The following is a 13,414-nucleotide window of genomic DNA, read 5'->3' on the forward strand; positions in this document are numbered from 1 at the left end:
CTCCAATTGGGAGACCCAGACAATTGGGTGTATAGCTATGCCTCCGGAGGCCACACAAAGTATTACACTAAAAGTGTAAAGCCCCTCCCCTTCAGCCTATACACCCCCCGTGCTGCCACGGGCTCATCAGTTTTGGTGCAAAAGACCGAAGGAGGAAAAAATTATAAACTGGTTTAAAGTAAATTCAATCCGAAGGAATATCGGAGAACTGAAACCATTTAACATGAACAACATGTGTATACAAAAACAGGGGCGGGTGCTGGGTCTCCCAATTGGAGCTAGAAGAAAAGGAATTTACGGTAAGTAAACAAAATTCCCTTCTTCTTTGTCGCTCCTTATTGGGAGACCCAGACAATTGGGACGTCCAAAAGCAGTCCCTGGGTGGGTAAATAATACCTCATAATAGAGCCGTAACGGCTCCGTCCTACAGGTGGGCAACTGCCGCCTGAAGGACTCGTCTACCTAGGCTGGCATCTGCCGAAGCATAGGTATGCACCTGATAGTGTTTCGTGAAAGTGTGCAGGCTCGACCAGGTAGCTGCCTGACACACCTGCTGAGCCGTAGCCTGGTGTCGCAAGGCCCAGGACGCTCCCACGGCCCTGGTAGAATGGGCCTTCAGTCCTGAGGGAACCGGAAGCCCCGAGGAACGGTAAGCTTCGAGAATTGGTTCCTTGATCCACCGAGCCAGGGTTGACTTGGAAGCTTGTGTCCCTTTACGCTGGCCAGCGACAAGGACAAAGAGTGCATCCGAGCGGCGCAGGGGCGCCGTACGAGAAATGTAGAGTCTGAGTGCTCTCACCAGATCTAACAAGTGCAAATCCTTTTCACACTGGTGAACTGGATGAGGGCAAAAAGAGGGTAAGGAGATGTCCTGATTGAGATGAAAAGTGGGCAAGGCAAATGGCCAGGGAGAAAACCCCTGAGCAGAGCACCACGACAGGAATATTTTCCACGTCCTGTGGTAGATCTTGGCGGACGTTGGTTTCCTAGCCTGTCTCATAGTGGCAATGACCTCTTGAGATAATCCTGAAGACGCTAGGATACAGGGCTCAATGGCCACACAGTCAGGTTGAGGGCCGCAGAATTCAGATGGAAAAACGGCCCTTGAGACAGCAAATCTGGTCGGTCTGGCATTGCCCACGGTTGGCCGACCGTGAGATGCCACAGATCCGGGTACCACGACCTCCTCGGCCAGTCTGGAGCGACGAGGATGACGCGGCGGCAGTCGGCCCTGATCTTGCGTAACACTCTGGGCAACAGTGCCAGAGGAGGAAACACATAAGGAAGCCGAAACTGCGACCAATCCTGAACTAAGGCGTCTGCCGCCAGAGCTCTGTGATCTTGAGATCGAGCCATGAATGTTGGGACCTTGTTGTTGTGCCGTGACGCCATTAGGTCGACGTCCGGCATCCTCCAGCGGCAACAGATCTCCTGAAACACGTCCGGGTGAAGGGACCATTCCCCTGCGTCCATGCCCTGGCGACTGAGAAAGTCTGCTTCCCAGTTTTCTACGCCCGGGATGTGAACTGCGGATATGGTGGATGCTGTGGCTTCCACCCACAGCAGAATCCGCCGGACTTCCTGGAAGGCTTGCCGACTGTGTGTCCCACCTTGGTGGTTGATGTAAGCCACCGCTGTGGAGTTGTCCGACTGAATTCGGATCTGCTTGCCTTCCAGCCACTGCTGGAACGCTTTTAGGGCAAGATACACTGCCCTGATCTCCAGAACATTGATCTGAAGTGAGGACTCTTGCTGAGTCCACGTACCCTGAGCCCTGTGGTGGAGAAAAACTGCTCCCCACCCTGACAGACTCGCGTCCGTCGTGACCACCGCCCAGGATGGGGGTAGGAAGGATTTCCCCTTCGATAATGATGTGGGAAGAAGCCACCACCGAAGGGAAGCTTTGGTTGCCTGAGAGAGGGAGACGTTCCTGTCTAGGGACGTCGGCATCCTGTCCCACTTGCGTAGGATGTCCCATTGAAGTGGACGCAGGTGAAACGGCGCGAAAGGGACTGCTTCCATTGCTGCCACCATCTTCCCCAGGAAGTGCATGAGGCGCCTCAAGGGGTGTGACCGACCTTGAAGGAGAGATTGCACCCCTGTCTGTAGTGAACGCTGTTTGTCCAGCGGAAGCTTCACTATCGCTGGAAGAGTATGAAACTCCATGCCAAGATATGTCAGCGATTGGACCGGTGTCAGATTGGACTTTGGAAAATTGATGATCCACCCGAAACTCTGGAGAATCTCCAGAGTAACGTTGAGGCTGTGTTGGCATGCCTCTTGAGAGGGTGCCTTGACAAGCAGATCGTCTAAGTAAGGTATCACTGAGTGACCCTGAGAGTGGAGTACCGCAACTACTGTAGCCATGACCTTGGTGAAAACCCTTGGGGCTGTCGCCAGGCCGAACGGCAGTGCCGCGAACTGACGGTGTTCGTCTCCTATGGCGAAGCGCAAGAAGCGCTGATGCTCTGGAGCAATTGGTACGTGGAGATAAGCATCCTTGATATCGATCGATGCTAGGAAATCTCCTTGGGACATTGAGGCGATGACGGAGCGGAGGGATTCCATCCGGAACCGCCTGGTCCTTACGTGTTTGTTGAGCAGTTTTAGGTCCAAAACAGGACGGAAGGACCCGTCCTTCTTTGGAACCACAAACAGGTTGGAGTAGAAACCGTGACCCTGTTGCTGAAGAGGAACCGGGACCACCACTCCTTCTGCCTTCAGAATGCCCACCGCCTGCAGAAGAGCCTCGGCTCGCTCGGGAGGCGGAGATGTTCTGAAGAATCGAGTCGGAGGACGAGAGCCGAACTCTATCCTGTAACCGTGAGACAAAATGTCTCTCACCAAACGGTCTTTTACTTGTGGTAGCCAGGTGTCGCAAAAGCGGGAGAGCCTGCCACCGACCGAGGATGCGGTGTGAGGAGGCCGTAAGTCATGAGGAAGCCGCCTTAGTAGCGGCACCTCCGGCGGTCTTTTTAGGGCGTGATTTAGACCGCCATGCGTCGGAGTTCCTCTGATCCTTCTGAGGCCTTTTGGACGAGGAGAATTGGGACCTGCCCGCACCCCGAAAGGACCGAAACCTCGACTGTCCCCTCCTCTGTTGGGGTGTTTTTGGTTTGGCCTGGGGTAAGGATGTTTCCTTTCCCTTGGATTGTTTGATGATTTCATCCAATCTCTCACCAAACAAACGGTCGCCAGAAAATGGCAATCCAGTTAAGCACTTTTTGGAAGCCAAATCTGCCTTCCATTCCCGCAGCCACAAGGCCCTGCGTATTGCCACCGAATTGTCGGCTGCAACCGCCGTACGGCTCGCAGAGTCCAGGACAGCATTAATAGCGTAGGACGCAAATGCCGACGTTTGAGAGGTTATGGACGCCACCTGCGGCGCAGAGGTACGTGTGAGTGTGTCAATTTGCGCCTGACCAGCTGAGATAGCTTGGAGTGCCCATACGGCTGCGAATGCTGGAGCAAAAGACGCGCCGATAGCTTCATAGATGGATTTCAACCAGAGCTCCATCTGTCTGTCAGTGGCATCCTTGAGTGAAGCTCCATCTTCCACTGCAACTATGGATCTAGCCGCAAGTCTGGAGATTGGAGGATCCACCTTGGGACACTGAGTCCAGCCCTTGACCACGTCAGGGGGGAAAGGGTAACGTGTATCCTTAAGGTGCTTGGAAAAACGCTTATCTGGACAAGCTCGGTGTTTCTGGACTGCCTCTCTGAAGTCAGAGTGGTCCAGAAACATACTCTTTGTACGCTTGGGAAACCTGAAACGGAATTTCTCCTGCTGAGAAGCTGACTCCTCCACTGGAGGAGCTGAGGGAGAAATATCCAACATTTCATTGATGGACGCAATAAGATCATTCACTATGGCGTCCCCATCAGGAGTATCAAGGTTGAGAGCGGCTTCAGGATCAGAATCCTGATCAGCTACCTCCGCTTCATCATACAGAGAGTCCTCTCGCTGAGACCCTGAACATTGTGATGATGTCGAGGGGATATCATAGCGAGCTCGCTTAATCGGTCTGGGGCTGCGGTCCGTGTCAGAGACCTCACCCTGGGATCCATGAGACACCCCGGGAGGACATTGCTGTTCCAACTGAGGGGGACCAGGGGGCAATGATTCCACAGTGCCCCTGGCTTGAGATGCCGGCCTGGACTGCAAGGCTTCTAATATCTTAGACTTTCTGAGACTATGGCTTTCAGTAAAAACTGCAAACTCCGTCCCTGTCACCTGGACAGTGTTAACAGGTGGTTCTCCCTGGGCCACCCTTAGCAGAGGCTCCGGCTGAGAAAGTGCCACAGGGGCCAGGCATTGCACACAATGAGGGTCAGTGGAACCTGCCGGCAGTATAGCCGTACATGCTGCACAGGCAGCATAGTAAGTCTGTGCTTTGGCACCCTTGCTATTTGTGGACGACATGCTGTTGTCTCCTCTGAGCAATACAGGAGGGTATATAGACAAAAATCAACAGTGCACCATACAGTGTAAAGTATAGTCTATAATCATATAATCTATAAGTACACTTCTGCACTAGTGGGGCCAGCACCACAGGTGCTGCTTACCGCCTTCGCAAAGCGGTTGTGTGGGCACCAGAAATCCTGCCTGGGTCTCCCTGAGCTTGTCTCTCCTCTCCAGCGGTAGCAGAGCTGAGAGGAATGGCTGCCGGCGTCCTGAGGAGAGGAGGGAGCCGTGGGCGTGACCCAGAAAAGTGCAGGAACTGGTGCCCCACTGTGCAGAGTGAGGGGGGTGGAGTATGCAAAGCATGCTCCAGCCGTCAGTGCTGCCGTCCTGTACAGCGTCCCGCCATTCCCCTGACTGGCAGGGCTGGGGGCGGGAAGAAAACGAGACTAGGCCGCAAAAGCCGGGGACTCGAGTTATAAGCGCGGCCGCCGTATAAGCGCGGTCGGCGCGGAAGTCCCCGGCGCACTAACAGTCCCAGCCGCGCCGCAGTGATAACCATGGCAGCGGCGGTCAGCGCGGCAGTCCCCCTACACGAACACACTCAGCGACGCTGAAGTGTGTAATGGCACAAACGCAGTCAGCACTGCTGTCCCCGGTGCACTAGCACACCCAGCAATGCTGGAGTGTTGCTGTGCGCGGTCCCCACGGGGACACAGAGTACCTCAAAGTAGCAGGGCCATGTCCCTGAACGATACTCGGCTCCTATCCAGCATGGTCCTCAGGAGCTGTGGATGGAGCACGGTCTCCTGTGCCTGGAGACCGAAAGGATCCCACTTCACCCAGAGCCCTAATTAAGGGATGGGGAAGGAAAGCAGCATGTGGGCTCCAGCCTCCGTACCCGCAATGGATACCTCAACCTTAACAACACCGCCGACAAGAGTGGGGTGAGAAGGGAGCATGCTGGGGGCCCTGTTATGGGCCCTCTTTTCTTCCATCCGACATAGTCAGCAGCTGCTGCTGACTAAGCTGTGGAGCTATGCGTGCATGTCTGACCTCCTTCGCACAAAGCATAAAAACTGATGAGCCCGTGGCAGCACGGGGGGTGTATAGGCTGAAGGGGAGGGGCTTTACACTTTTAGTGTAATACTTTGTGTGGCCTCCGGAGGCATAGCTATACACCCAATTGTCTGGGTCTCCCAATAAGGAGCGACAAAGAAATTCCCTTTTTCTTTCTCGCTCCATTGGGAGACCCAGACAATTGGGACGTCCAAGAGCAGTCCCTGGTGGGTAAAACAATACCTCAATAAAAAGAGTCGAAAACAGCCCCCTCTTACAGGTGGGCAACCGCCGCCTGGAGGACTCTCCTACCTAGACTGGCGTCTGCCGAAGCATAGGTATGCACTTGATAGTGCTTCGTGAAAGTGTGCAGACTAGACCACGTAGCTGCCTGACACACCTGCTGAGCCGTCGCCCGGTGCTGCAATGCCCAGGACGCACCCACGGCTCTGGTAGAATGGGCTTTCAACCCTGAAGAAAGTGGAAGCCCAGAAGTACGGTAGGCCTCGAGAATCGGTTCCTTGATCCACCGAGCCAAGGTTGACTTGGAGGCCTGAGAGCCCTTACGCTGGCCAGCGACAAGGACAAAGAGCGCGTCTGAACGGCGCAGGGGCGCCGTGCGAGACACGTAGAATCGGAGTGCTCTCACTAGATTCAAAGAGTGCAAATCCTTTTCACACTGGTGGATTGGATTAGGGCAAAAGGAAGGCAAGGAGATATCCTGATTTAGATGAAAAGGGATACCACCTTAGGGAGAAATTCCGGGACAGGACGCAGAACCACCTTATCCTGGTGAAACACCAGGAAGGGGGCTTTGCATGACAGCGCTGCAAGCTCAGACACTCTCCGAAGTGATGTGACTGCCACCAGGAAGGCCACCTTCTGAGAAAGACGGGAGAGAGAGACATCCCGCAGCGGCTCAAAAGGCGGCTTTTGAAGAGTCGTCAGAACCCTGTTAAGATCCCAAGGTTCCAACGGACGTTTGTAAGGTGGAACCATGTGGCAAACCCCCTGCAGGAACGTGCGGACCTGCGGAAGCCTGGCTGGACGCTTTTGAAAAAACACGGAGAGCGCCGACACTTGGCCCTTGAGAGAGCCGAGGGACAAACCCTTGTCCATTCCAGATTGTAGGAATGAAAGGAATGTGGGTAAGGCAAACGGCCATGGAGGAAAACCGTTATCAGAGCACCAGGATAAGAAGATTTGCCAAGACCTGTAATAGATCTTGGCGGACGTTGGCTTCCTGGCTTGTCTCATGGTGGCAATGACATCCTGAGATAACCCTGAAGACGCTAGGAGCCAGGACTCAATGGCCACACAGTCAGGTTGAGGGCCACAGAATTCAGATGGAAAAACGGGCCTTGTGACAGCAAGTCTGGGCGGTCTGGAAGTGCCCACGGTTGACCCACCGTGAGATGCCACAGATCCGGATACCACGACCGCCTCGGCCAGTCTGGAGCGACGAGAATGGCGCGACGGCAGTCGGACCGGATCTTGCGTAGTACCCTGGGCAGCATCGCCAGAGGGGGAAACACATATGGCAGTAGAAACTGCGACCAATCCTGGACCAGAGCGTCCGCTGCCAGAGCTCTGTGATCCTGAGACCGTGCCATGAAGGCCGGGACCTTGTTGTTGTGTCGTGACGCCATGAGATCGACGTCCGGCGTTCCCCAGCGGCGACAGATCTCTCGAAACACGTCTGGGTGAAGAGACCATTCCCCCGCGTCCATGCCCTGACGACTGAGAAAATCTGCTTCCCAGTTTTCTACGCCCGGGATGTGAACTGCGGAGATGGTGGAGCCTGTGACTTCCACCCACTGCAGAATCCGCCGGACTTCCTGGAAGGCTTGACGACTGCGAGTGCCGCCTTGGTGGTTGATGTAGGCGACGGCAGTGGCGTTGTCAGACTGGATTCGGATCTGCCTGCCCTCCAGCCACCGATGGAAAGCCAATAGGGCTAGATATACTGCCCTTATCTCCAGGATATTGATCTGAAGGGACGATTCTATTGGAGTCCAGGTTCCTTGAGCCCTGTGGTGGAGAAAAACCGCTCCCCAACCTGACAGGCTCGCGTCCGTGGTGACCACGGCCCAGGTTGGAGGTAGGAAGGATTTTCCCCGAGACAGATGTGGGTAGGAGCCACCACTGAAGTGATGTTTTAGTTGCAAGGGAAAGAGAGATGTTCTTGTCGAGGGAAGCCGAACTCTTGTCCCATTTGCGAAGAATGTCCCATTGGAGTGGCCGTAGATGGAATTGCGAGAACGGCACTGCCTCCATAGCTGCAACCATCTTCCCCAGGAAGTGCATGAGGCGCCTTAAGGGGTGTGACTGACTCCGAAGAAGTGACTGCACCCCCGCCTGCAGAGAAAGCTGTTTGTCCCGCGGTAGCTTGACTAACGCTGGCTGGGTATGAAACTCCATCCCGAGGTAAGTCAGTGATTGGGTCGGCGTCAACTTGGATTTCGGGAAATTGATGATCCACCCGAACTGCTGGAGAGTCGCCAGAGTGACGGTAAGACTTTGTTGACACGCCACCCGAGAAGGGGCCCTGTGAGGTAAATCCTGGGATATGAAGAGGAATTATGACTAGAAGTCATAATTGCTCTCATCACTCCCTGGCAGTGCCCCCCCTCCCTTCTTGTTCTCAAATGTCCAGCATCTGTGGAGGTGTCACATCCCACTTACACCTCCAACAGCCATCTCCTCTGATATGGAGATGAGATGATGTGAGGACAATGGACACAGGATGACTCCCTGCCGTCACCCTGTAACAAGAGTTGTATCTCATTAGCAAGGCTTGGAAGTAGCCAGACAGAACGACTCCAGTAAAAAATGGTTCATATCTCGCAAGCCATATCTCCAATAAATATGGCAACCATAAAAATGGTGTTTGCGCAGGCGGACGATGCTGGCACACCTTTTTTATGGAAGGGGGAGCTTGGGAAATACCCCAGGCGTGATATCAGCCATATGGGAACTCGTAGACAGGTCATGAGTCCCCTCGTTCTGTAGCTAAATTCATAACTGTCACAATGAGAGCATTGGCGTCCGCCTACGACGCTCCCAGGCAAAGTTATGGCCAATATCCCCTTTGCTGGATAATTCTGATCCATGCAGGGGGAGTGGCAGTGCTTCCCTGTGAGGTCACTAAGGTAGGAGGGGACCTGGATCTGCCCAGGTTGATAACCCTACTTCGGCCATTTTCCAGTGTTCTTCTGCTCGGGGGCCTGGTTGGGAAAGACCTGTGAGGGAGTTCCTGGAAACCTGGTCTACAGCGCCCCCCTGTGGCCAGACGCAACAAGGTAACTGCTGGAACTGTGTATGCCTGTTTGTAACCCATGCTTTGATTGTAACTGTACTCTGACATATGTATATTCTGTAGATTCCCTATTGTATATATTGTAGTTTCTAGTGTGCTTTAGGCTGATTAAATTATATAATTAATCTTGGGCTGTTCTGTTATCTCGATCTTGAATCCCACGTCTGTGTGTTCGGCTAATAGTTACCGTGAAGCGGTTGGTGGCAGCGAGTTGTGCCAAGGATTATTGTGGGGAGGCCAGTGAGATTCGGGAAGATATTATATATTCCGCCCGCGGAGGTCGGGGGAATATATACCCTACTCTCACCGGGGACCCTTCAATAATCGGCATAAGTAGTATAGCGGCCTCCTTGCTTATGGTCGGGCAATTCCATAATTGGCCTGACTATAAGAGGGGCGCTAGAGCGCGTCACGTGCTCTGTCTGTCGGTCGGGAGGTATAAAGGAGGGGTGACCCCCACTTGTTACCCCCCGATTGCGACGTACTGGTAGCCAGCGCGGGGGATTTCTGAGTGACCCCCCCGGTGGTTTGTGACATATGGGTGGCAAGCGGTGGGATCGAGATAATAGTGTGTGTGAGTGTGAGACCCATACTCCCAGACACTAAAGACTGCCTGCAGCAGCTGTGGCTGCTGGGGTCTTCAGACTAGCTCAACACTAGAGTGTCAGAGTGCAGATACTGTAAGGTGTGTGGAGGCATCAGGTGTCAGTTCTGTGTCAGTGACCAAAAGTCTGCAAGAATGGCTGATGGCACCAGGAGCAGAGCTATGCAACTGGCCAATGCTAAGGCAGGAGCCGAAGAGAGGGAGGACGGTGCTGTGGACAGCAATGAGGAGGTTGCCCACGAGTCCTCCAGGAGCTCGACGCCAGAAAACAGCTCCGCAGAGGACATTGCACAACCGGGCACTGCTGGACAAGAGGAGGAGCAGCTCACCCAAGGGTCCTCAACGAGCCAGATGCCAGCCCTCCGCTCTGCAATGGACAGTGAATCACCAGGCTCCGCAGCGGGCCGCAGATCACCACGTGCCATTCCACCGAGCCTGGGAGGCTCGGATAGCCTTCTTCAAATGGCTATGGCCCTTCTCCAGGCTGGAGACCAGGAGGGCTACAAGGGACTCCTGGCAGAGCACAGGGCAGAGCGGCAGGCAGCGCGTGATGCTGAGGCTGCGGAGCGGCAAGCAGTGCGTGAGGCTGCGGAGCGGCAAGCAGCGCGTGAAGAGCGAGAGCGAGAGCGACAGGCAGAGCGTGACTACCAGCTGCAGCTAGCTCAGCTCCGGCCCTCATCAGCCACACGTGACCTTCAAGACACCAAACTTCCAAAGGTCCGTGTTGAGGACTTCCCAGTGCTGGAGAAGGATGGAGACTTGGACTCTTTCTTGACTGCTTTTGAACGGACTTGCTTGCAGCACCATCTGGACAAGGACCAGTGGGCCAAATACCTGACCCCCCGTTTAAGGGGTAAGGCCCTGGATGTCCTTGGGGACTTGCCTGCTGAGGCAGATCAGGGCTACGACACCATCAAGCGGGCCCTGATCCAACAGTACAACCTCACTCCAGAGTCCTACCGCAAGACGTTCCGGAGCCTACAGAAGGGACCAAAGGACTCCTGGGCTGACCACCGGCGGGCACTTGCCCGAGCTGCCGACCACTGGACCCAAGGCCTGCAGCTTTCCACCGGACCGGAGATCCTAGACTTGGTCATCACAGAGCAACTCTTGTGGAACTGCCCTGAGGATCTCCGCCAGTTCATCCGAGACCAGAAGCCAAAGGGATCCACGGCTACAGCTGCCCTTGCCGATGACTACACCAACAACCGGGCCCCTGAGGCCAGGAGAGCGGCCACCAGCAGCACCTGGAGAGGGGGTAAGATGAATTCTGCGACTGCCCCACCTGCCCCTAGACTGCAGGGGGTGTCCCCCTCAACTCCCCTCTCCAGGCCCGTGGCGGAACCAAGACGGTGCCACCAGTGCAACCTACCTGGACACTTCAAGGCCATGTGCCCTCAGCGTCCCAAGGCCCCGGCTCCGTCCCCGTCCCAAGGGCCGCCCAAGGTGTATTGTGTGGGTGGGGGTGGTGGTAGGTCCCTGGACAGCTTCCAACCTGTCACCGTCGGCCGGTCTGTGACCATAGGACTGCGAGACAGCGCCTCGGAGGTGACTCTGGTGCGGCCTGAGATGGTGTCCCCCCAAGACTTGATCCCTGGAAAAACCCTCGCTGTCTCCGGGATTGGAGGCACTGACCCGGCGCTGCCTGTTGCTGACATTTATGTGGACTGGGGCGCAGGGCGGGGGGTGAGGGAGGTGGGGGTAACTGATCGGATCCCTGCAAACGTGCTACTTGGGACAGATTTGGGGCAAATAACCTCCCAGTTTGGCCCCGCCCCAAAGGCTGAACCTTCAGCCAGTGCTGACGTGCCTCCGGACAATGTTAATGTGTTATCTATGAATGATGTAAGGGAGGAGGGAGTGAACTCTGATATTTCTGCTTGCATAGACACCATAGACACACACTCAGCTGCAGCTGTGACAGGGGAGGGGGTCAGAGAAAGGTGTGACCATGCCTCTACAAGTAACCAGCCTGTGAGCTGGGATCTGTTGCCCTCTGCAGGGATAAGCAGAGAGCAGGGTGCTGCAGGGGGAGGACCAGTGTGTGGGGTGGGGGCTACCACAGCAAATGTGGGGTCCCCAGAGATTTCACAGCGGGGTTCTGTTGCTGCAGGAGGGGAACAGGCAGGTGAGATTGGGGCCGGTCCAGGAGCGGAAGTGCTCCCAGGTAAGATCTCGGTGCATGGTTCCCCCACAACCGGGGTGTCAGGAAGCCAGGTAGGTCTGCCTGAACCGGCGACTTGGTCAGGAACGGAGGAGGAGCAGGCACGACCCACGGTCGCAGCGGCTGTGGCCGCTGTCACCCGCAGTGGGAGTGCTGGAAGCCAAGGGGCCTCCCGGAGGTCCGATAGCTCTTCCCCTTCTGACCAAGTGGCAGCCGAGTCAGGTGGAGGCCAGGACACAGGTCCCGGGGTACTGACCGAAGATGTGACAGTCTCGTCGATTCTGGCCACATCTAGTCAGGGGTTTCAGGCAGCGTTAGAAGCTGACGACAGCCTGAAAGCTCTTAAGGAGCAGGCGGCACAGCCTCCCTCGGACTCGGACCCGGAGCGAGTGGTCTGGGACCAAGGACGGCTGTACCGGGCCACGGTCCAGCAGGGTTCACCGGAGGCGTGGCCCAGGGACCGACAGTTGGTGGTACCCTATCCGTTCCGGACGGAGTTGTTGCGGATCGCACATGAGATTCCGATGGCCGGACACCTAGGGATCGCTAAGACCAAGGCCAGGTTAAACCAGCATTTCTACTGGCCAAAAATGGGGGCCGATGTGGCTGCCTACTGTCGTTCGTGTGAAACCTGTCAGAGAGTGGGGAAGGCGGGGCCACGCCCCAAAGCCCCACTGGTATCTCTGCCAATCATCGATGAGCCTTTCAGGAGGGTGGCTGTGGATCTGGTCGGCCCGCTGGCCATCCCCAGCAGCTCCGGGAAACGCTTCATACTGACGGTAGTGGACTATGCCACCCGGTACCCAGAAGCAGTGGCCTTGTCGTCCATTCGGGCTGACAAGGTGGCCACCGCATTGCTGGAGATTTTCTCCCGAGTGGGTTTTCCCCAGGAAATGCTCACTGACCGGGGGACCCAATTCATGTCCCAGCTGATGGAGGCCCTCTGTAAGCAAGTCCAGGTGCGACATCTGGTGGCCAGCCCGTACCATCCACAGACTAATGGCCTGTGCGAGCGGTTCAATGGCACCTTAAAGCAGATGCTTAAGATGTTGGTCGACTCCCATGGGCGTGACTGGGAGCGGTATCTCCCACACCTGTTATTTGCTTACCGGGAGGTTCCACAGGCCTCAACAGGATTCTCACCGTTTGAGCTCCTGTACGGGCGACGTGTGCGGGGCCCCCTGGCTCTGGTGAAAGAGGCTTGGGAAGGGGATTTGGCCACCCCTGGAGTGTCGGTTATCGAGTATGTCATGCGCTTCCGGGACAAAATGCAGGCCTTGACGCAACTGGTACACGACAATATGGCTCAAGCCCAGGCCGATCAGAAGCGTTGGTACGACCAGAACGCTTGTGAGAGGACCTACCAAGTGGGTCAAGAGGTGTGGGTACTGGTCCCCGTACCACAGGACAAGCTTCAGGCAGCCTGGGAAGGCCCATACCTCGTGTACCAGCAGCTCAACCCTGTAACGTACCTGGTCACCCTGGACCCTGCCCGTGGAAGGCGGAAGCCCTTCCATGTGAACATGATGAAGGCACATCATGAGCGGGAGGCATGTGCGCTCCCCGTGTGCAACCTGCCCGAGGAGGGAGAAGCGGAAACCCTCTTGGATATGCTAGCCCAGGTTAGGGCAGGCGGATCCATTGAGGATGTGGAGGTTGGCCACCAGCTCTTGGAGGACCAACGGTCCCAGCTGTGGGCCACCCTCCTCCCCTTCCGGGGGTTGTTTACCAACCAGCCCGGAAGGACTGACTTGGCTGTCCATCACGTGGACACTGGGGATCATCCCCCGATCCGGCGTTCAGCATATCGGGTCTCCCTGGAGGTGCAGCAACACATGCGCCAGGAGATTGACGAGATGCTGAAGC

At 55.9% G+C, this 13,414-nt stretch overlaps 1 protein-coding gene across 1 annotated transcript in view; it reads right to left on the minus strand.

Annotated features, from left to right (window-relative positions):
* The window catches only part of TNRC6B (trinucleotide repeat containing adaptor 6B), a 189,137-nt gene that overhangs the window by 7,860 nt on the left and 167,863 nt on the right, over positions 1-13,414 (minus strand). The window lies entirely within an intron of this gene.

The sequence above is a fragment of the Anomaloglossus baeobatrachus genome, chromosome 8 (assembly GCF_048569485.1).
Source record: "Anomaloglossus baeobatrachus isolate aAnoBae1 chromosome 8, aAnoBae1.hap1, whole genome shotgun sequence".
In the NCBI taxonomy this organism is placed as follows: Eukaryota; Metazoa; Chordata; class Amphibia; order Anura; family Aromobatidae; genus Anomaloglossus; species Anomaloglossus baeobatrachus.